This window comes from Arachis hypogaea, chromosome 12 (assembly GCF_003086295.3).
Source record: "Arachis hypogaea cultivar Tifrunner chromosome 12, arahy.Tifrunner.gnm2.J5K5, whole genome shotgun sequence".
NCBI classification, from domain to species: Eukaryota; Viridiplantae; Streptophyta; class Magnoliopsida; order Fabales; family Fabaceae; genus Arachis; species Arachis hypogaea.
In genome coordinates this window covers 43,397,301-43,421,832 of record NC_092047.1, presented here as the reverse complement: position 1 = coordinate 43,421,832, position 24,532 = coordinate 43,397,301, and the positions used below count along the sequence as shown (strand labels likewise).

Sequence of the window (24,532 nt, the reverse complement as noted above, 5' to 3'; positions counted from 1 at the left end):
GCTTTAACTTACTTGAAGGCTTTCTGCGCCTAGTTTGGGACCCTGGAGGTTACTGGAATCACAAACATTGGTGGAGATTTCTGGATGAGTTCAAGCACAAGCCACCATAACAGGGAGCTCACCAAATGTCCAACTTAAGGACTTTAACTAAAAGTGCTAGGTGGGAGACAACCCACCATGGTATGATCGTTCTTTTTTCATTTTTTATGTAGTTTTATTTGTTTTTGAGTTTTATTTTATTTTATTATATTGAACCTGGAGTTTTGTATCACATTCATATTAACACTGCATTCTGCATTTTTTTTCAGATAAAAAAAAAAACACGCACGCGACGCGGCAGTGTCGCTGACGCGTCCGCGTCACTAGTGCGTTGAGGAGAAAAGAATTGAACAGAGAGTCACGCGAAAGCGTGGCTGGAGGCGCGCCTTTAGCATCATTTGACCCCACGCGACCGCATCGCTGACGCGTCCGTGTCAGGTGGGAACTTTGGCCTCCCACGCGACCGCGTCTCCCACGCGGCCGCGTGCCCTGAAAATCGACGTAAAAAGGGTGCATGGCAGAGAGTTGAGCTAGAGTTGGGCTGGACTCGTGCTAGAAGCCCAAGCCCTCCCACACGAACGCGTGACCCACGCGTCCGCGTCATATTGGAAATAAGGCCACTCACGCGATCGCATGCCCCACGCGACCGCGTCACCCTGGATTTTGGCAATACTAAGTTTTGAACAGAGAGTTGTGCGACCGCGAGGCTGCACTCGCGCCACTAGCATAAATCAAGTCACGCGACCGCGTGCCCCACACGTCCGCGTCTCCCAACCTTATCGCGCACCACGCGACCGCGTCACCCACGCGACCGCGTCGACAGCGTTGCACAACCTATCCAGATTAGTGCCAATTTTCTTATCTTTTCTTTTCTGATCCTAATTTCTTCCTTCTCTCTCCTTTCTCACTTTCTTTTTCTTCTTCTCATCCTTTTTCACTCTTATTCTATTTTATTTAATTTATTTACATACTTTCATTCATTGCATATTTTTATTTTTATTTTTCTTTTCTAAAATTATTATTTTACCATTGGTGTTCAAATGTTCTTATTCAACTGTTACATCTTTTCTGGTATTTTCTTGGTGCTTAGTGACTTGTTTAATTCTGATTGAGTAATATTATTTAAATCAATGCCAATCTTTTATACCTGTATTACTTTTTGCATTGACATTAATTTATATTATCTCTCTTTCCCCACTCTCTTCTCCATTGTTGCAATTTTGCACCACTGGTATGCCATGGCTTCTATTGTTTTCTCACTTACATGTTGAAGCTTCCATATAAATGAGGCCCTTATCATTTGGCATTAACCCAACCATACTTTATTTATTTTCTTATCTCTATTATTGGATTACCTTTCTTCCCTTTTTCTTTCAGGATGGCCACCAGGAAGAGAACCGGAAGACGCTTAAAAGGGGAGACAAACAAGTCCATCTGCACAATCCTTGAAGAAAAGCATCAGTTGGAACAGCCCGCCCACTTGTACATCTTAGCATGCACAGAAGACGGTGCAAACTTTAAGTGTGGTAAGGTCGATACCGATCTCCATGGGTTAGTACTTTCTTTTCAACACCAATAATCTTATTTTCTTTATTTGTTCATTGTTGCATCTGCATATTTGATTGCATATTTATTTGATTTTGTGCATTTAGTTACTACTTGGTTAAAATAATAAATCTCTTTTTAAGATCCTATTTTTGAAAAAAATTTCACTAATTTAAATAAAAATTTCACTAATTTAAATAAAAAAAATTTTAAAAATTTTTATGTGTTAAATTTGTTTGAAGTTGTATTTGGAACATGGTTTTTGAGCCAAAGAACACACAACCTGTGAGACTTTGAGCTTATTTACATGGTTACATTATTTAACCATAAATATTTTATTCCTGTGTGTTCCATTCTCTATGATTGTAATCTATATTTTGTTCCAATCTATATCTCCATTATTTAGTGTATTTACATGATTGCATATGATTGAGGCCATTGTTTGATTTTAGCTCACTTATCCCAAATAAGTCTACCATTTAAATCACCCTTGTTAGCCACCATGAGCCTTTTTATCCCCATTTATTTTGTTCTATATTTTACCACATCACTAGCCTTAAGCAGAAAAATAATTAAATATCCCAATTGAATCTTTGGTTAGCTTAAGATAGGGATTGTGTAACAATTAAGTGTGGAAAACTGTGGAACATGGGTTAATAAGGGAATGTATCATGTTTCTAATTTATTTGAATATTGGGAATTTGGGAACCTACTCATGAAAAACTAAAATAGAAAAATAATAGAAAATCCATGTGCATTGATAAGTTATGTTTGTTTCTCTACAAAAAAAATAGAGAGAAAAAAAAAAGAAAAAATGAAAAAAAAAGTATATATAATATAAATAAATAAATAAAGGGGACAAAATTACCCCAATGTTAAGTTAATGAAAAATCAATGCACATGTGATAAATTAAAAAGAAAAAGTTGATACACGAGTATGTGATGTAAAAGGGGGAATTTTAGGTAGCAAGGCATGAATTAGAATTATATAGAGTATATGTATGTTAGGTGAAAGTTTAGGTTAATTAAAGATTCAATTCATACCTCACTTAACCATATATATATCCTCACCTTTACCTTAGCCCCATTACAACCTTGAAAAGACCTCATGATGTTTGCATTGGTACATTAAATAATGTTGATTGGTTAGATGAATAACAAGGTTTAGAAAGCATGACTAGGGAAGAATAGAGTGATTGACCCTAGACACTTGAGAGTTAGAGTGATATACACTACCAGTAAGGGTTCAGTGCTTAATTCTATGTTCCCTGCTTTCATGAGCTATCTTCCTACAAGTTTACTTGCTTTTTATTGTACAATTTGAATTGGTGGAAATTGGTTTGTATTTGTCTTGGAGGATTTGATTTACTTTTAACCAAGTAGGTAGAAACATTCTGCATATAGTTGCATTCATTCAGATAGGTTGCATTTCATGCATTCTACCATTCCTCTTCATCTTTATAGCTTCTCTTGAGTTTAGCATGAGGACATGCTAGTGTTTAAGTGTGGGGAGGTTGATAAACCACTATTTTATGGTTTATCTTGTGCTCAATTGAGTGGATTTTATCAACTCTTTACCCACTTATTCATAATATTTGCATGGTTTTATATTTCCTTCCTGATTTTGTGCTATGATTGAAAACATGCTTCTTTGATCTTATAATTGCTTATTATTAATCCTCTCTTATTACCATTAGATTCCTTGATATGTGTGTTAAGTGCTTTCAGAGATTATAGGTCTAGAATGGCTTGGAGGATGAAAAAGAAGCATGCAAAAGTGGAAGGAATACAAGAAGTTGGAGAAATTGCTAAGCTGTCCAGCCTGACCTCTTCGCACTCAAATGGCTATAACTCTAGCTACAGAGATCTAAACGACGCGGTTCCAGTTGCGTTAGAAAGCTAACGTCTGGGGCTTCGATTTGATATATAATATGATATAGTTTCCCTGAGGCTAGGTGGCGCGGCCGCGTGCTCCATGCGGCCGCGTCGCAGTGACGGAAATCCAGCGTGATTGAATTCGAGACTAGCGAATTCTGGACTGTTTTCGACCCAGTTTGCAGCCCAGAAAACAAAGATTAGAGGCTATAAAGTGGGGGATTGCATCCATTCATAGACAGGCTTTTCACATTCATAATTTTAGGAGTAGATGTAGTTTTTAGAGAGAGAGGTTCTCTCCTCTCTCTTAGATTTAGGATTTAGGACTTCTCTTAGTTTTAGGAGTGACTCTCAATCCCTGGTTCAATGTTCTTTTTATTTGTTTTTCCAATTTAATTTGTATTTCAGATTTAAGTTCTTTTGTGAATGCAATTCGAGGTATTTTCAGACTTAATTTTGCTTTGCTTTATTTATATGAATGTTTTTAATTTAATTTAGATATTTTCCTTTTTGGTCTTGGTTAAGAAATCAGTAACTCAGGAGTTATCCAATTCAACAGCATAATTGATAATTGTTATCCTTGCTAATTGAATTAATCTTCAATAATATCAATCTTTTCTTAGGAATTAACTAGGATTCAAAGATCAAACTAATTAATCCCTTGACTTTCCTTTGCTTTAGCAAAGGTTAACTAAGTGGAATTAAGATTCGACTTTTATTGTTATTGATAAGGATAACTAAGTCTGGACTTCTAATTTCTCATACCTTGCCCAAAAGTTTGCTTTACAGTATTTATTTATTTTTAATTGCCATTTAAATTATTTGTCATATAACATATTCCCACCTTACTTCCAAAACCCCAATTTACAAACTCATAACCAATTATAAGAACATACCTCCCTGCAATTCCTTGAGAAGACGACCCGAGGTTTGAATACTCGGTTAACAATTTTTAAGGGGCTTGTTACTTGTGACAACCAAAACGTTTGCACGAAAGGGATTTTTGTTGGTTTAGAGACTATATCTACAACGCCACTGTTTTTATGAAATTCTAGACCACGCAAAAATCACTAACGTCAAAAATGGCGCCGTTGCCGAGGAATTGCAAACGTGTGCCTTATTATTGGTTATTGTAAATATTTGCTTTTTGTTTGTTTATTTGTTTTTATTTTTTTTATTTTTACTTTTTCGTAAATTAAGAGGTTATTGGTTTTTATTTTAAATTTTTTATCTTATCTTATCTTATTTCAAAAATCAAATTTCAAAATTCAAATTTAAAAAAAAATTTTCAAAATTCAAATTTCAAAAAATTTAAAATTCAAAATTTCAAAATTTAATTTTCAAATTCAAAATTTAAATAACCTTTTAATTTAAATTTGTTTTTATTTTTGTTTTTAATTTTTATTTTCTATCATGAACTCTCACCCCTTTGGCTATGAGTCTGGTTACAATTATGTTACAGGAAGAAGAAATTACAATGAGAACAGGCATCAAGGTTGGAACACTCAAAGATGGGAGGAGCCACAAGGATTTGATCAACCCTCATGGCAACAACAACCTCCAATGGACTATCAACAACCACCACCATATGCCTATGAACCCTTTCCTCAACATAACTTTGAACCACCAAACTCACAAGCCCCTTTACGCCATTCACCTCCATATGACCCTAACCCACATCCACCATACCAACCACCCTATGAACCGAATGAGCCATACATAGATCCACCCCAACCTCCATTGGATAACAATACACTCATCTCTAACATCATTGGTCTCACATCTACTCTCCAAAATCTTATATCCCGCATGAACCAACCCTCTACCTCCAAAATCCAACCCTCAAGCTCTGGTGCACTTCCTTTTCAACCACATAATGATCTTTTCATCCCATCACCACCCTCCATGGAAGAGCACCCACATCTATCAATCCAAGAGCAAGATGATCCAAATTATGCTATTGATATGAAACAGGAAAAAAGGAATCATCTTCGCGAATCCATACTTCATAAGGAGCTAGAGGAGGCCTTACGGGTAAAGGTAGGAGAGACCCTTGAAGATAAAGGAGTAGTTGAAAGAAGTTGTCATGGAAAGGAAATCATCGAGGATGAGTACGATTTTATCCTTAAACAACTCGACAAAGCAGCAATTATTAAAAAGGAAGAAGTGATTGCAGACTTAAGAGATGTTGTACCTCCATTGGAAAGTCCAGTCACCGAGCCTCCTTCCATGGTGTTTGATGTTGATGTTGAAGAGAGCGTACAACCTCCAAGGCAGATCATGGTTGAAGACTTTGTAGAGGTTGATCAAGAGATGGAGATTAAAGAAGAAGAAGCACAACCTCCTATGCCCTTGGAAAGCAATGAAGAGGTGATTGAATTGGAAGAAAGCTACCAAGAGGAAGAGGTTGAAATTGAAGAAGCTTGCAAGAAGGTGGTAATTATCAGAGAAGAGCACAAGGGAGTGGAGCTTGCAATTTCATTAAAAATACCTCCCCCTAAGTTGCCATCATCCTTCACAACATTCAAGTGGGTAAAATTCATATCCCTTAGCTTTCTAATTTCACTTGAATATGGGCTACTGGAGACGGATGGTCAACTTAGAGCTCTTTGTGGCATTAAGAGTAAGAGGAAGATGGTTAGTGGTAAGAATTGTCCTGCAAGGTTCATTATGGTTGGAAGCTTTAAGTTTAAACGCAAAGGTTGGTGTAGAGCTCAATTGAATGGGTCTAGGAAGTTGTTTAGACGTTTCAGTGAGAATTCTAAAGCTGAATCATCCGGATGGAATCATGATAATCAACTTGAAGACGGGTGTAAAAGCAAGATTTGGGACCCCAGAATTCATTCTGGCAATCAACACTCTTGGGGCCTTGTAACTTGCTTTAACTTACTTGAAGGCTTTCTGCGCCTAGTTTGGGACCCCGGAGGTTACTGGAATCACAAACATTGGTGGAGATTCCTGGATGAGTTCAAGCATAAGCCACCATAACAGGGAGCTCACCAAATGTCTAACTTAAGGACTTTAACTAAAAGTGCTAGGTGGGAGACAACCCACCATGGTATGATCGTTCTTTTTTCATTTTTTTATGTAGTTTTATTTGTTTTTGAGTTTTATTTTATTTTATTATATTGAACCTCGAGTTTTGCATCACATTCATATTAACACTGCATTCTGTATTTTTTTTTTCAGATAAAAAAAACACGCACGCGACGCGGCAACGTCGCTGACGCGTCCGCGTCACTAGTGCGTTGAGGAGAAAAGAATTGAATAGAGAGTCACACGAAAGCGTGGCTGGAGGCACGCCTTTAGCATCATTTGACCCCACGTGACCGCGTCGCTGACGCGTCCGTGTCAGGTGGGAACTTTGGCCTCCCACGCGACCGTGTCACCCACGCGGCCGCGTGCCCTGAAAATCGACGTAAAAAGGGTGCATCGCAGAGAGTTGAGCTGGAGTTGGGCTGGACTCGTGCTAGAAGCCCAAGCCCTCCCACGCGAACGCGTGACCCACGCGTCCGCGTCATATTGGAAATAAGGCCACTCACGCGATCGCATGCCCCACGCGACCGCGTCACCCTGGATTTTGGCAATACTAAGTTTTGAACAGAGAGTTGTGCAACCGCGAGGCTGCACTCGCGCCACTAGCACAAATCGAGTCACGCGACCGCGTGCCCCACGCGTCCGCGTCACCCAACCTTATCGCGCACCACGCGACCACGTCACCCACGCGACCGCGTCGACAGCGTTGCACAACCTATCCAGATTAGTGCCAATTTTCTTATCTTTTCTTTTCTAATCCTAATTTCTTCCTTCTCTCTCCTTTCTCACTTTCTTTTTCTTCTTCTCATCCTTTTTCACTCTCATTCTATTTTATTTAATTTATTTGCATACTTTCATTCATTGCATATTTTTATTTTTATTTTTCTTTTCTAAAATTATTATTTTACCATTGGTGTTCAAATGTTCTTATTCAACTGTTACATCTTTTCTGGTATTTTCTTTGTGCTTAGTGACTTGTTTAATTCTGATTGAGTAATATTATTTAAATCAATGCCAATCTTTTATACCTGTATTACTTTTTGCATTGACATGAATTTATATTATCTCTCTTTCCCCACTCTCTTCTCCATTGTTGCAATTTTGCACCACTGGTATGCCATGGCTTCTATTGTTTTCTCACTTACATGTTGAAGCTTCCATGTAAATGAGACCCTTATCATTTGGCATTAACCCAACCATACTTCATTTATTTTCTTATCTCTATTATTAGGTTACATTTCTTCCCTTTTTCTTTCAGGATGGCCACCAGGAAGAGAACCGGAAGACGCTTAAAAGGGGAGACAAACAAGTCCATCTGCACAATCATTGAAGAAAAGCATCAGTTGGAACAGCCCGTCCACTTGTACATCTTAGCATGCACCGAGGACGGTGCAAACTTTAAGTGTGGGGAGGTCGATACCGATATCCATGGGTTGGTACTTTCTTTTCAACACCAATAATCTTATTTTCTTTATTTGTTCATTGTTGCATCTGTATATTTGATTGCATATTTATTTGATTTTGTGCATTTAGTTACTACTTGGTTAAAATAATAAATCTCTTTTTAAGATCCTATTTTTGAAAAAAATTTCACTAATTTAAATAAAAATTTCACTAATTTAAATAAAAAAAATTTTAAAAATTTTTATGTGTTAAATTTGTTTGAAGTTGTATTTGGAACATGGTTTTTGAGCCAAAGAACACACAACCTGTGAGACTTTGAGCTTATTTACATGGTTACATTATTTAACCATAAATATTTTATTCATGTGTGTTCCCTTCTCTATGATTGTAATCTATATTTTGTTCCAATCTATATGTCAATTATTTAGTGTATTTACATGCTTGCATATGATTGAGGCCATTGTTTGATTTTAGCTCACTTATCCCAAATAAGTCTACCATTTAAATCACCCTTGTTAGCCACCTTGAGCATTTTTATCCCCATTTATTTTGTTCTATATTTTACCACATCACTAGCCTTAAGCAGAAAAACAATTAAATATCCCAATTGAATCTTTGGTTAGCTTAAGATAGGGATTGTGTAACAATTAAGTGTGGGAAAACTGTGGAACATGGGTTAATAAGGGAATGTATCATGTTTCTAATTTATTTGAGTATTGGGAATTTGGGAACCTACTCATGAAAAACCAAAATAGAAAAATAATAGAAAATCCATGTGCATTGATAAGTTATGTTTCTTTCTCTACAAAAAAAAAGAGAGAAAAAAAAGAAAAAAGAAAAAAAAAGTATATATAATATAAATAAATAAATAAAGGGGACAAAATTACCCCAATGTTAAGTTAATGAAAAATCAATGCACATGTGATAAATTAAAAAGAAAAAGTTGATACATGAGTATGTGATGTAAAAGTGGGAATTTTGGGTAGCTAGGCATGAATTAGAATTGTATAGAGTATATGTATGTTAGGTGAAAGTTTAGGTTAATTAAAGATTCAATTCATACCTCACTTAACCATATATATATCCTCACCTTTACCTTAGCCCCATTACAACCTTGAAAAGACCTCATGATGTTTGCATTGGTACATTAAATAATGTTGATTGGTTAGATGAAGAACAAGGTTTAGAAAGCATGACTAGGGAAGAATAGAGTGATTGACCCTAGACACTTGAGAGTTAGAGTGATATACACTACCAGTAAGGGTTCAGTGCTTAATTCTATGTTTCCTGATTTCATGAGCTATCTTCCTACAAGTTTACTTGCTTTTTATTGTACGATTTGAATTAGTGGAAATTGGTTTGTATTTGTCTTGGAGGATTTGATTTACTTTTAACCAACTAGGTAGAAACATTCTGAATATAGTTGCATTCATTCAGATAGGTTGCATTTCATGCATTCTACCATTCCTCTTCATCTTTATAGCTTCTCTTGAGTTTAGCATGAGGACATGCTAGTGTTTAAGTGTGGGGAGGTTGATAAACCACTATTTTATGGTTTATCTTGTGCTCAATTGAGTAGATTTTATCAACTCTTTACCCAGTTATTCATAATATTTGCATGGTTTTATATTTCCTTCCTGATTTTGTGCTATGATTGAAAACATGCTTCTTTGATCTTATAATTGCTTATTATTAATCCTCTCTTATTACCATTAGATTCCTTGATATGTGTTTTAAGTGCTTTCAGAGATTATAGGGCAGGAATGGCTTGGAGGATGGAAAAGAAGCATGCAAAAGTGGAAGGAATACAAGAAGTTGGAGAAATTGCTAAGCTGTCCAGCCTGACCTCTTCGCACTCAAACGGCTATAACTTTAGCTACAGAGATCCAAACGACGCGGTTCTAGTTGCCTTAGAAAGCTAACGTCTGGAGCTTCGATTTGATATATAATATGCTATAGTTTCCTTGACGCTAGGAAATGCGACCGCGTGCTCCATGCGGCCGCGTCCCAGTGACGGAAATCCAGCGTGATTGAATTCGAGACCAGCGAATTCTGGGCTGTTTTCGACCCAGTTTGCGGCCCAAAAAACACAGATTAGAGGCTATAAAGTGGAGGATTGCATCCATTCATAGACAGGCTTTTCACATTCATAATTTTAGGAGTAGATGTAGTTTTTAGAGAGAGAGGTTCTCTCCTCTCTCTTAGATTTAGGATTTAGGACTTCTCTTAGTTTTAGGAGTGACTCTCAATCCCAGGTTCAATGTTCTTTTTATTTGTTTTTCCAATTTAATTTGTATGTCAGATTTAAGTTCTTTTGTGAATGCAATTCGAGGTATTTTCAGACTTAATTTTGCTTTGCTTTATTTATATGAATGCTTTTAATTTAATTTAGATATTTTCCTTTTTGGTCTTGGTTAAGAAATCAGTAACTCAGGAGTTATCCAATTCAATAGCATAATTGATAATTGTTATCCTTGCTAATTGAATTGATCTTCAATAATCCCAATCTTTTCTTAGGAATTAACTAGGATTCAAAGATCAAACTAATTAATCCCTTGACTTTCCTTTGCTTTAGCAAAGGTTAACTAAGTGGAATTAAGATTCGACTTTCATTGTTATTGATAAGGATAACTAAGTCTGGACTTCCAATTTCTCATACCTTGCCCAAAAGTTTGCTTTATAGTATTTATTTATTTTTAATTGTCATTTAAATTTTTTGTCATATAACATATTCCCACCTTACTTCTAAAACCCCAATTTACAAACTCATAACCAATAATAAGAACATACCTCCCTGCAATTCCTTGAGAAGACGACCCGAGGTTTGAATACTCGGTTAACAATTTTTAAGAGGTTTGTTACTTGTGACAACCAAAATGTTTGCACGAAAGTGATTTTTGTTGGTTTAGAGACTATATCTACAACGCGACTGTTTTTATGAAATTCTAGACCACGCGAAAATCACTAACGTCATTCATTCAACGCTCAATCATTCCTACTAGCAACTGGTCTGAAGTTTCTATAGACCGGGTGATAAACCCCTATTTTATGGTTTATCTTGTGCTCAATTGAGTGGATTTCATCAAATCTTTACCCACTTATTCATACTATTTGCATGGTTTTATATTTCCTTCCTTATTATGTGTTTTAATTGAAAACATGCTTCTTTGATCTTATATTTGCTTATTATTAATCCTCTCTTATTACTATTAGATGCCTTGATATGTGTGTTAAGTGTTTTCAGATATTATAAGGCAGGAATGGCTTGGAGGATGGGAAGAAAGCATGCAAAAGTGGAAGGAATGCAAGAAGCTGGAGAAATTGCTAAGCTATCCAGCCTGACCTCTCTGTACTCAAACGGCTATAACTTTAGCTACAAAGGTCCAAATGATGCGGTTCCAGTTGCGTTGGAAAGCTAACGTCCGGGCTTTGATATATAATATGTTATAGTTCCCTTGACGCTAGGCGACGAGACTACGTGATCCATGCGGCTGCATCGCGGTGACGAAAATCCAGCGTGGCAAAATTCGAAACCAGCGAATTCTGGACTGTTTTTGACCCAGTTTGCGGCCCAGAAAACACAAATTAGAGACTATAAAGTGGGGGACTGCACCCATTCATAAGAAGGCTTCCACATTCACAATTTTAGGAGTAGATGTAGTTTTTAGAGAGAGAGGTTCTCTCCTCTCTCTTAGGATTAGGATTTAGGATTTCTCTTAGTTTTAGGAGTGACTCTCAATCCCAGGTTCTTTATTTTTATTTCTTTTCTCAATTTTGTTTATGACTCTCTATGTTTAGATTGATTTTCTATTTAATATATCTTGAGGCATTTCAGACTTATGATTGCTCCTTTTTATTATATAAATAATTTGGATTTTTTCCTTTTGGTTTTGGTTGATTTATTGGTAACGCTTAAGCTGTCAAATAAAGCAGTGGTTGAAATTGGGAGTTGCTCCAATAACTCTAGTCTTTCCATAGGAATTGACTAGGACCTGAGGATTAAGCTAATTAATCCACTTGATTTACCTTCATAGTTAGAGGTTAACAAAGTGGGATTAAAACCCAATTCTTATCACAATTGACAAGAATAGGACTTCCAGTTCTTATACCTTGCCAAGAGTTTTATTATTTATTTAATTTAATATAATATTATTTTCTTGCCATTTACTATTCTTGATTTTTATCTTATACATTAAAACCCCCCAATTTACAAACTCATAACCAATAATAAGAACACCTCCCTGCAATTCCTTGAGAAGACGACCCGAGGTTTAAATACTCGGTTATCAATTTTAAAGGGGTTTGTTACTTGTGACAACCAAAACGTTTGTACGAAGGGATTTTTGTCGGTTTAGAGACTATATCTACAACGCGACTGTTTTTATGACATTCTTTACTGGCAAAAATCCTAACGTCACCGGGCCATCATGATCCATAGTATCATGATTGGAGAGGAGGTGGAAGTTCATGAGATTATACCTCAAGAATTCTACAAGGTGGCTGACAAGTCCTCCACTTGGGCAAGGTTAGCCTTTCCTCACCTCATTTGCCACCTCTGCAATTCGGCTAGAATTGACATAGAGGGAGACATCCTCATTGAAGAGGACAAGCCCATCACTAAGAAAAGGATGGAGCAAATAAGAGATCATGGACCTCAACAAGAGCATGAGGAAATTCCTCACCAGAAATCCCTGAGATGCCTCAAGGGATGCACTTTTCTCCACAGAATTATTGGGAGCAAATCAACACTTCCCTAGGAGAATTAAGTTCCAACATGGGACAACTAAGGGTGGAGCACCAAGAGCACTCCATCATCCTTTATGAGAATAGAGAAGATCAAAGAGCCATGAGGGAGGAGCAACAAAGGCAAGGAAGAGACATAGAGGAGCTCAAGAGCACCATTGGTTCTTCAAGGAGAGGAAGACGCCACCCTCACTAAGGTGGACTCATTCCTTAATCTTCTTGTCTATTTATTTTCTGTTTTTCGATTTTTGAGCTGTATGTTTTATTTATGTTTGTGTCTTTACTATATGATCACTAGTGTCTAAGTGTCTATGCCTTAAAGTTATGAATATGAATCCATCACCTCTCTTAAATGAAAACTGTTTTAATTACAAAAGAGCAAGAAGTACATGGTTTCGAATTCATCCTTGAAACTAGTTTAATTATTTTGATGTGGTGACAATACTTTTTATTTTCTGAATGAATGCTTGAACAGTGCATATGTCTTTTGAAGTTGATGTTTATGAATGTTAAATATGTTGGCTCGTGAAGAATAAGGAAAAAGGAGAAATGTTATTTGATAATCTGAAAAATCATAAAAATGATTCTTGAAGCAAGAAAAAGCAGTGAATACAAAAGCTTGCAGAAAAAAAATAGCGAAAAAAAAAGAAAAAGAAAAAGCAAGCAGAAAAAGCCAAAAGTTCTTTAAACCAAAAGGCAAGAGCAAAAAGCCAATAACCCTTAAAACCAAAAGGCAAGGGTAATAAAAAGGATCCAAGGCTTTGAGCATCAGTGGATAGGAGGGCCTAAAGGAATAAAATCCTAGCCTAAGCGGCTAAAACAAGCTGTCTCTAACCATGTGCTTGTGGCGTGAAGATGTCAAGTGAAAACTTGAGACTGAGCGGTTAAAGTCAAGGTCCAAAGCAAAAACAGAGTGTGCTTAAGAACCCTGGACACCTCTAATTGGAGACTTTAGAAAAGCTGAGTCAGATTGTGAACAGACACATAACTAGGTGAACCTTTTCAGATTGTGACTCAGCTTTGCTAGAGTCCCCAATTAGAGGTGTCCAGAGCTCTTAAGCACACTCTTTTTGCTTTGGACCACGACTTTAACCGCTCAGTCTCAAGTTTTTACTTGACACCTTTATGCCACAAGCACATGGTTAGGGACAGCTTGGTTTAGCCGATTGGGCCAGGATTTTATTCCTGTGGACCCTCCTATCCACTGATGCTCAAAGCCTTGGATCCTTTTTTATTACCCTTGCCTTTTGGTTTAAAGGGCTATTGGCTTTTTCTGCTTGCTTTTTCTTTTTCTTTCTTTTATCTTTTATTTTTTTCGCCATTCTCTCTCTTTTTTTTTTCGCAAGCTTTTCACTGCTTTTTCTTGCTTCAAGAATCAATTTTATGATTTTTTCAGATTATCAATGACATTTCTCCTTTTCCATCATTCTTTCAAGAGCCAACAATTTTAACATTCATAAACAACAAATTCAAAAGACATATGCACTGTTCAAGCATTCATTCAGAAAACAAAAAGTGTTGTTACCACATCAAAATAACTAAACTAATTTCAAGGATGAATTCGAAATCATGTACTTCTTGTTCTTTTGTGATTTAAAACATTTTTCCTTTAAGAAAGGTGATGGATTCATAGGACATTCATAGCTTTAAGACATAAATACTAGACACTAATGATCATGTACTAAAGACACAAGCATAGATAAACATAAAGAATAGAAAATCGAAAAAAATAAGAAAAATAAGAACAAGGAAATTAAAGAACAGGTCCACCTTAGCGATGGCGGCTTGTTCTTCCTCTTGAAGATCTTATGAAGTGCTTTAGCTCCTATATGTCTCTTCCTTGCCTTTGTTGCTTCTCTCTCATGGCCTTTTGGTCCTCTCTAATTTCATGGAGGATAGTGGAATGCTCTTGTTGAGGTCCATGAGTGGGCTCTCTTGTTTGCTCCATCCTTTTCTTAGTGATGGGCTTTTGAGATGAATCTCTCCATCTCCGATGACTCAGAGGTTGAAGCTTTTGCCTTCCCTTTCCTCTTTCTAGAGGTTTTTCCGGCCTTGGGGCCGTAAATGGTTATGGAAACACAAAAAGCAATGCTTTTTCCACACCAAACTTAGAAGGTTTACTCGTCCTCGAGAAAAAGAAGAAAGAAGGGAGGAGAAGAAGAAGAAAATGGAGGAGATGGAGAGGTGTGAGTGGTTAAGAGGTGATGGGGAAGATTATTTGGGGAAGGGTATTATTGGAATGTGTGAAGAAGAGAGAGATTGAGTTGAGGTGGGTGGGGATCCTGAGGTGCCAAGGATTTCTCAACCTTGCACCATTCTGGTGTGTAAATGCCCCTTGGAGTGCCAATCCTGGCGTTAAACGCCATGTTGCTGCCCATTTCTGGCGTTTAACGCTAGCTTTTCTTCCTTTTCTGGCGTTTAAACGCCAGCTTTGTGCCCTTTTCTGGCGTTAAATGGCAGTCTGGTGCCCTTTTCTGGTGTTAAACGCCAGTCTGGTGCCCTTTTCTAGCGTTAAACACCCAGAATGGTGCCAGACTGGGCGTTTAACGCCCATTTTGCTACCCTTACTGGCATTTGAACACCAGTAAGCTCCTCCTCCAGGGTGTGCTATTTTTAATGCTGTTTTTCATTCTGTTTTTGCTTTTTTAGTTATTTTTGTGACTCCACATGATCATCAACCTAAGAAAAATATAAAATAACAATGGAAAATAAATCTATAACAATATATAATGGGAAAACCCATTTTTGGTGTCCAATTTTTCTTTCCATTTTTATCCTTTTTAGTAACCTACCTCCAGTAACAGCATTCTACTACTTCATTTCCATCCACGTTCACCTCAATATAACTTCTCCACGTTAATTTCTCTCACATCACGTTACTGCATCAGTTACAGAATTCTACTACTTAATTCCCCACTACTGCATCAGTTAATTCCTCTCACATCAATTACTGCGTCAATTGTATTATTCCCAATTTTTTCTCTTAATCTCTCTCACTTCACTGGTTACTCCATATCTCTCCATAATAGAAAAAAATTTCTTCATTTCTCCTCTGTCTTCTCCTGCATTCTTCTCACTTCGCCTAAATATAATGTAAAATCTACTGTAATTTATTTTTCGTCATTAAATAAAAGTGTATAACTGTTTTTATATGTTTCTTTGATTAATTATAGTTGACAACATACCAATGAAAGATTCACGTGGAAGTGGTCAACAAACTTGGCAAGACTATGCCAGACAACGAAGACAAAATATGAGAGAAGAACAGAGGCAGCAACACCTTGCCAGAAGGCGTGCCAATTACCGAGAGAGTATTAGACGAGGAAAACAAATCGATACATCAAGTGGACCAACTAACATGGCAACACCATTAGAAGTTATCACAAATATACCTCCTCAACAATACTCTATATCAGGTACTCTAAATTATACTTCTCATTAATAAATTTATATTGTTAGTTTATTATTTAATATGAATTATTTTTTACGATATATCTATGTTACTGGACTCTTAGTACGTACCAATTATGTATAATTTATTTCTTGAGTATACCCTTAAATTATCAAATTACATTATTTTCATCTTAATAATGAATTTTTTATATATACAGATACTCACAATAACACCGGAGCTGGTTCAAGTAATATACCAAACAATCCAAATATGGGTAGGAATCCTATATTTATATTTATTTAATTAATAATAATTTATTTTTTCTTAAATTTTGATTCAATAAATCTTTTATTATTGGCCTAAATAATATTATTATATTATCTTAAATGTACTTTACATCATTATAATCTCAGACTTATGATTACTCTCTTTAATTTATTAATGCTCTCGGTTTATCCAAATTATTTTCATTCAAGTAGACTTTCTTCCCTTTTGGCTTTGGTTGAGTCATTGGAGACACTTGAGTTATCAAACTCATTGTTGATTGAAAATTGGATTTCTTCATTTCATTAAATCAAGTTCCAATAACTCTAGCCTTTCCCAAGGAAAGACTAGGACCTAAGGAATAAAAAATTAATTCATCCACTTAACTTACCTTCATAGTTAGAGGTTAACAAAGTGGGAGAAAAATCCAATTCTCACTACAATTGATAAAGATAACCAGGATAGGACTTCCAATTCTCATACCTTGCCAAGAGTTTATTTTACAGTTATTTATTTATTTTTATTGCTTTGAAAATATACCTGTGCCCATTTCCCAAACTCCAGAACCCCAATTTACAACTCTTAACCAATAATAAGAACACTTCCCTGCAATTCCTTGAGAAGACGACCCGAGGTTTAAATACTCGGTTATCAATTTTAAAAAGGAGTTTGTTACTTGTGACAACCAAAACGTTTGTATGAAAGGACTTTTGAAGGTTTAGAAACTATACTTGCAACGAGAATTTATCCGCAAATTTCTAGACCAAGCAAAAGTTCTCTCATCAACCATCATGAAGAAGAAGCTCACAACCATGGCAGAGAAGGCCCAGTGCATCATGCTGGGCAAGAGAAAAGAGTTCTAGGCTCTTATATCAATCCAAACCCAGGAAACTGTGGAAGTAGCATCCAAAAGCCAACCATACATGCCAACAACTTTGAACTAAAGCCACAGCTCATCACCCTTGTTCAGAACAACTGTTCATTCGGAGGAAGTGTTCAAGAAGATTCCAATCAACATCTAACCACCTTCCTGAGGATATGTGATATTGTGAAGTCTAATGGTGTTCATCCTGACACCTATAGACTGCTTTTATTCCCCTTCTCACTCAAGGACAAGGCATCTAAATAGCTAGAATCCTTCCCGAAGGAGAGCTTAACAACCTGGGAAGATGTGGTGAACAAATTCTTGGCGAGATTCTATCCTCCTCAAAGAATCAACAGGTTGAGAGCTGAGGTTCAGACTTTCAGGCAACAAGATAGTGAGACTCTCTACGAAGCATGGGAGAGGTTTAAAGACTTGACAAGAAGCGCATCACCCAGTAGTGGCTACGGATATTGAAATAAAGACTGCACTGCTCAACTTGATGCCTAAGTTTCATGGCTTACCTGCTCAAGAGCCTATCAAGTACCTTAGAGATTTCCAAGCAGCCTGTTCTACTGTCAGGTGTGATGGTGCAGATGAAACTTCAATTTTGTTAAAAGCTTTCCCATTCTCTCTTGAGGGAAAGGCGAGAGAGTGGTACTACACTCAACCCGCAGTAACTGTTTCTGACTGGGATACGCTCAGAAGAGAATTTTTGGAAAAATTCTTCCCAGCTGAAGTTACTGACAAACTGAGGAAAGACATTTCCATGATTGTCCAGGACGAATCCGAGACTCTTTATGAATATTGGGAGCACTTCAACAACCTTCTGGAAGCATGCCCCCACCATATGATTGACAAGATAGTGTTGCTCGGCTACGTCACACAGGGCATGAGGCCCCAAGATAAGACCACATTGGAAAGTGCTAGCAATGGGTCTATGAAAAAGTACAAGACCACTGATGAGGCATGGCAATTGATCAGCAACTTAGTTGAATCTACTCGGAATTATAGGCAGAAACAAAGCCGGTCAAAAGCTGTTGCAGAGGTATCTTCTAACAAAGAGACTACTGCTCTGACTCAGAGTATATGTGAAATGACCAACTTACTGAGGCAGATGCAGTTGAATCAACAACAAGCTCAGCAAGCTCAACCTTCTCCACCACAGCAAAGCCAACAGTTAGTCCCACAGAGAGTGTGCAGAATCTGTGCTGATTATAGCCATTATACTAATGAATGTCCGCAGCTTCAGCAGGAAGACAACACTATAGCAGCCACTCATAACTTCTATGACCGCCCCAATCAAGGATACAATCAATATGGCAGTTACAACCATGGATGGCAGGACAGTTCTAACCAAGGTTGGAGAGATAATTCTAACCAGAATTGGAGGGACAACTATAACAGAGGAGGCAAAGACAATCAGGGAAATCAGAGGTGGAATAATAACAACAACAGACAGCAGAACCAGAATCAGCCTTACAGAGCACCTCACCTGAGGCAGTCCCAAGGACCACAGTACAACTAACAACAAGTTCTGCAGATCACTCAATCTAATTCCTCTCCGAGTGACGAGGCTCTTCAATCCATTGCACAAGGACAAAGGAACATAGAAAGTTCACTTAATGGCCTAGCATCTGCTATACAAGCTCTCATCTCTCAGCTGGCATCACCCAACACTTCAAACACTCAACAGGCAAGCTCTAGTGGAATTCCCTCTCAACCCTTACCCAATCCAAAGGGTGGCATCAATGCCATTACACTAAGGTCCGGAACCACATTGCAAGAGAGGAATCAAGAGGAGACAAGCCCACCAGAACACGCCTCAGCTGAAGAGGTAGTGGAAATAGAAGATGCTGAAGAAGAAGAAGAAGCTCAATCATAGGAAGAAGCACCAAAGGGCACAGACACTGTAGAAAACGCCATTCCTATTCCATTTCCACAACTTGCAAGGAAGCCCAGGAAGCAGTTGGAACCTGATCCCAAAATGGTAGAAATATTCAAAAATGTTGAGGTAACTGTTCCCCTTTTTGATGTTATTCAGCAGGTACCTAAATACGCAAAGTTTCTAAAAGATTTATGTATACATAAAGACAAAATTAATGAATTAGAAACTATTCCTTTAGGTAGTTCTATATCTGCTTTAATGGGAGGTATACCTAAAAAGTGTAGTGATCCAGGTCCATGTATGGTTAATTGTACTATTGGTGGTGTGGTATTTTCTGACTGCATGTGTGATTTAGGAGCATGTGTGAGTATAATGCCTTTGTCCAATTGAGGCTCCCTCCCTTAAAAAGGTCGGCAGCTCATTTTGTGTTAGCAGATAAAAGCATTATTACAGTGGTTGGAGTTGCTGAAGATGTATTAGTGGGTATTAAGGGGCTCACATTTCCCATTGACTTTTATATCCTGGAGATGCCCCAAAATGACTCAGAGAAGCCATCATCAATCCTACTCGGAAGACCATTCCTGAAGACCTCGAAGTTCAAATTGGATGCTTTTTTAGGAACATACTCTTTTGAAATAGATGGCCGAGTAGTAAGCTTCAATCTGAATGGAGTTATGAAACACCCTTCGGAAGATCATTCTATCCTCCAGTGTGACATTATAGATGAAACCGTGGCTGAAGTTCACCAGGAGGAGTTAGAAGAGAAGTACATAGGATAAGGTCCGAGTGTGGGGACACTTTCTGAGGAAAATGAAAGTACTTTACCATTGTCACCAGCTCCAGACAATCCAGAGCCTGGCCATGAGCAGAAGTTAGAATTAAAACCCCTCCCTCCACACCTCAAGTACGCTTACCTTGAGGACAAGCAGAAGTTTCCAGTTATCATTGCAAGAGAACTCACTTCTCAATAAGAAGAGCAGTTACTTAGTGTGCTGAAGAGGCATAAGAAGGCAATTGGGTGGAGTTTGGCAGACATAGTAGGCATCAACCCTCAAGTTTGTGGACATAGGATATTTTTAGAAGAGGGAGCAAGGCTTGTTCGTCAACCTCAGAGAAGACTGAATCCTACCATCTTAGAAGTTGTCAAGAAAGAAGTGACCAGGCTACTTGAAGCAGATATCATTTACCCCATCTCAGATAGCGAATGGGTCAGCCCAGTATAAGTGGTGCCTAAGAAGTCTGGAATCACAACAATAAGAAATGAGCATGGAGAGCTTCTGACAACTAGAGTGCAAAATTCATGGAGAGTTTGCATTGATTACAGGCGCCTCAACCAGGCCACTCGTAAGGATCACTATCCTCTTCCATTCATTGATCAAATGCTGGATCGCCTCTCAGGTAAATCACATTATTATTTTTTAGATGGTTACACAGGCTACTTTTACATGTCCTTTTGGGACTTATGCTTATAAGAGAATGCCCTTTGGCTTGTGCAATGCACCAGCTACTTTCCAAAGGTGTATGATGAGTCTTTTCTTTGACCTTATTGAGGACTGTATGGAGGTTTTTATGGATGATTTTAGCATTTATGGTGATTCCTTGAGCACATTAATTCACCAGCTTCTGCGTCTCACCAGCTTCTGCATGTTTCTTCCGTCAAATGACGCGTTCACTTCTGGATCCACGCTTACTAATATTCGATCCTGAAATTGAAAGGACAATTTCACGAATAAGGCGAGAATAGCATCGGTTAGCCTGCTCTGAGGGCGGATCTGAAAGTGAATCTGAGAAAGAAACCAGCCCCTGTTCTACTGATTCGGTTGTTTTACGCGCAGAAAACATGGCAGCTAGGAGAGTTACCATCCAGGAGGAAGGAGCCCCTGATTTTACAATGCAACCGTTTCAAGCACATCATCCAGCGGTAGCTACAGATTTTAAAATAAAGCCCGCACTGCTAAATTTGATGCCCAAGTTTCATGGCCTACCTGCTCAAGAGCCTATCAGGCACTTGAGAGATTTCCAGGCAGCCTGTTCTACTGTTAGGCGTGATGGCACTGATGAAACTTCAATTCTGCTGAAAGCTTTTCCGTTTTCTCTCTAGGGAAAAGCAAGAGAGTGGTACTACACTCAGAAAGGAGTTTCTGGAGAAATTCTTTCCATCTGAAGTTATTAATAAGCTAAGGAAGGATATCTCCACAATTGTTCAGGATGACAATGAAACTCTCTTTGAATACTGGGAGCGCTTCAATAATCTTCTAGAAGCATGCCCCCACCATATGATTGACAAGATCGTGCTACTCAGCTATATTACACAGGGTATGAGGCCCCAAGATAAGACCACACTGGAAAGTGCCAGCAATGGGTCTATGAAGAAGTACAAGACCACTGATGAAGCTTGGCAATTGATCAGTGATTTAGCTGAATCCACTAGGAACCACAGACAAAAGCAAGGCCGTTCAAAAGCTGTTGCAGAAGTATCTTCTAGCAGAGAGACTACTGTTCTAACTCAAAGCATCTGTGAAATGACCAACTTGCTGAAACAAATGCAGTTGAATCAACAAGCTCAGCAAGCTCAACCTCCTCCACCACAGCAAAACCAACAACTAGTCCCACAAAGAATTTACGGAATCTGTGTTGATTATAGCCATTGCACTGATGAATGCCCGCAGCTCCAACAAGAAGACAACATGGTGGCATCCACTCACAACTTCTATGACCGCCCCAACCAAGGGTACAATCAAAGTGGAAATAATAACCATGGATGGCAGGACAATTCAAACCAGAATTGGAGGGACAACAATAACAGAGGAGGCAGAGATAATCAGGGAAATCAGAGGTGGAACAATAATAACAACAGGCAGTAAAATCAATCTTACAGAGCACCTTACCTGAGGCAGAACCAAGGACCACAGAACAATCAGCAGCAGACCTCTCAATTTACTCATTCTTCATTATCTTCTAATGAAGATCTACTACAATCTTTTAAGAAAAGACAACAGACCATGGAAACCAACATCATGAATAGTATTAATGCCAGTCTAAATGGTCTCACCTCTGCTATGCAAGCTTTTATGACACAGTTTGGATCAGCACAAAATTCCAATAACCAACCTTCAAGCACCACTGGAATCCCCTCTCAACCATTACCCAACCCAAAGGGAGGCATTAATGCCATCACCTTGAGGTCCGAAACCACACTGCAGGAGAGGAATCAGGAGGAACCAAGCTCACCAGAATACGCCTCAGCTAAAGAGGTGGTAGAAATCAAAGATGTTGAAGAGGAAGAGGATATACAGAACATAGCTGAAGAAGAGATAGCTCAACCACAGGAGGAAACACCAGAAGGCGCAGGCACCACAGAAAACACTACTCCCATTCCATTTCCACAACTTGCAAGGAAGCCCAGGAAGCAGCTGGACCCCGATCCTAAAATGGTAGAGATATTCAAAAAGGTTGAGGTAACTGTTCCCCTTTTTGATGTTATTCAGCAGGTACCTAAATATGCAAAGTTTCTAAAAGACTTATGTATCCATAAAGACAAAATTAATGAATTAGAAACTATTCCTTTAGGTAGTTCTATATCTGCTTTAATGGGAGGATTACCTGAAAAATATAGTGATCCAGGTCCTTGCATAGTTAGTTGTACTATTGGTGGTGTAGTAATTTATGATTGCATGTGATTTAGGAGCATGTGTCAGTATAATGCCTTTGTCTATATATGATGTTTTGAGGCTCCCTCCCTTAAAAAGGTCGGCAGCTCATTTTGTGTTAGCAAATAAAAGCATTATTACAGTGGCTGGAGTCGCTGAAGATGTTTTGGTGAACATTAAAGGGCTCACATTTCCCACTGATTTTTATATCTTGGAGATGCCCCACAATGATTCAGATAAGCCATCATCAATCCTACTTGGAAGACCATTCCTGAAGACATCAAAATTCAAATTGGATGCTTTTTCAGGAACATACACCTTCGAAATAGATGGCCGTATAGTAATCTTCAATCTGAATGGAGTCATTGACAACCCCCGAGAAGATCGTTCTATCTTCCAGTGTGATGTCATAGACGAAAGTGTGGCTGAAGTTCAAAAGGAAGAGTTTGAAGAGAGGCACACTGGACAAGGTCCAAGTGTGGGGACCCTCTTAACTGACAATGGGAGCACTTCGCCATTTTCACAAGCCCCAGATAATCCAGAGCCCGCCCATGATCAAAAGTTAGAATTAAAACCTCTCCCTCCACATCTCAAATATGCTTATCTTGAGGATGAGCAGAAGCTTCCGGTTATTATTGCAAGGGAACTGACTTCTCAACAAGAAGAGCAGTTACTTGATGTACTGAGGAAGCATAAGAAGGCAATTGGGTGGAGTTTGGCAGACATAGTGGGAATCAACCCTCAAGTATGTGAGCACAGAATATTTTTAGAAGAGGGAGCAAGACCTGTCCGTCAACCTCAAAGAAGATTGAATCCCACCATATTGGAAGTTGTCAAAAAGGAAGTGACCAGACTATTGGAAGCAGGTATCATATATCCCATCTTAGACAGTGAATGGGTAAGCCCAGTACAAGTGGTGCCCAAGAAGTCTGGAGTCACTACAGTGAAGAGTGAGCATAGAGATCTCATAGCAACTAGAGTTCAGAATGCTTGGAGAGTCTGCATTGATTACAGGCGTCTCAACCAAGCTACCCGTAAGGATCACTACCCACTTCCATTCATTGATCAAATGCTGGATCGCCTGTCAGGTAAATCACATTATTGCTTTTTAGATGGTTACACAGGTTATTTCCAGATTTATATAGCTCCTGAGGATCTGGAAAAGACTACTTTTACATGTCCTTTTGGGACTTATGCTTATAAGAGAATCCCCTTTGGCTTGTGCAATGCACCAGCTACCTTCCAAAGGTGCATGATGAGTCTTTTCTCTGATCTTATTGAGGACTGTATGGAAGTTTTTATGGAAGATTTTAGCGTTTATGGTGATTCTTTTAGCCTTTGCTTAGAGGGATTATCTAGAGTATTAGATAGATGTGTTAATACAAACCTTGTATTGAATTTCGAAAAATGCCACTTTATGGTAAAACAAGGGATTGTGTTAGGACATGTGGTATCTAATAATGGCATTTCTGTAGACCCAACAAAGGTGAATGTTATTTCTAGTTTACCTTACCCCTCTTCTGTGAGGGAAGTCCGTTCGTTCCTTGGCCATGCAGGTTTCTACAGGAGATTTATTAAGGACTTTAGTAAGGTGGCACTTCCCTTATCCAGATTACTGCAGAAGGATATTGAGTTCGAGTTCAGTGAGGATTGCAAACAAGCGTTTGATAAGCTGAAGACTGCTCTAACTCAAGCCCCAATTGTGAGAGGACCAGACTGGAGCCAGCCATTTGAAATCATGTGCGATGCTTCCAACCATGCATTAGGAGCAGCGCTGGCTCAGCGTGAAGGTAAGGATCCTTTTGTTATTGCCTATGCGTCTAAGACTTTAG

General features: G+C 38.3%; 1 non-coding gene across 1 annotated transcript; it reads right to left on the bottom strand.

The window, feature by feature from the left end:
* Positions 1-21,224: 21,224 nt before the first annotated feature.
* On the bottom strand, positions 21,225-21,332 carry LOC112732201 (small nucleolar RNA R71). The gene has a single exon (XR_003167937.1). It is a non-coding gene; the product is annotated as a small nucleolar RNA R71 (small nucleolar RNA).
* Positions 21,333-24,532: the final 3,200 nt, after the last annotated feature.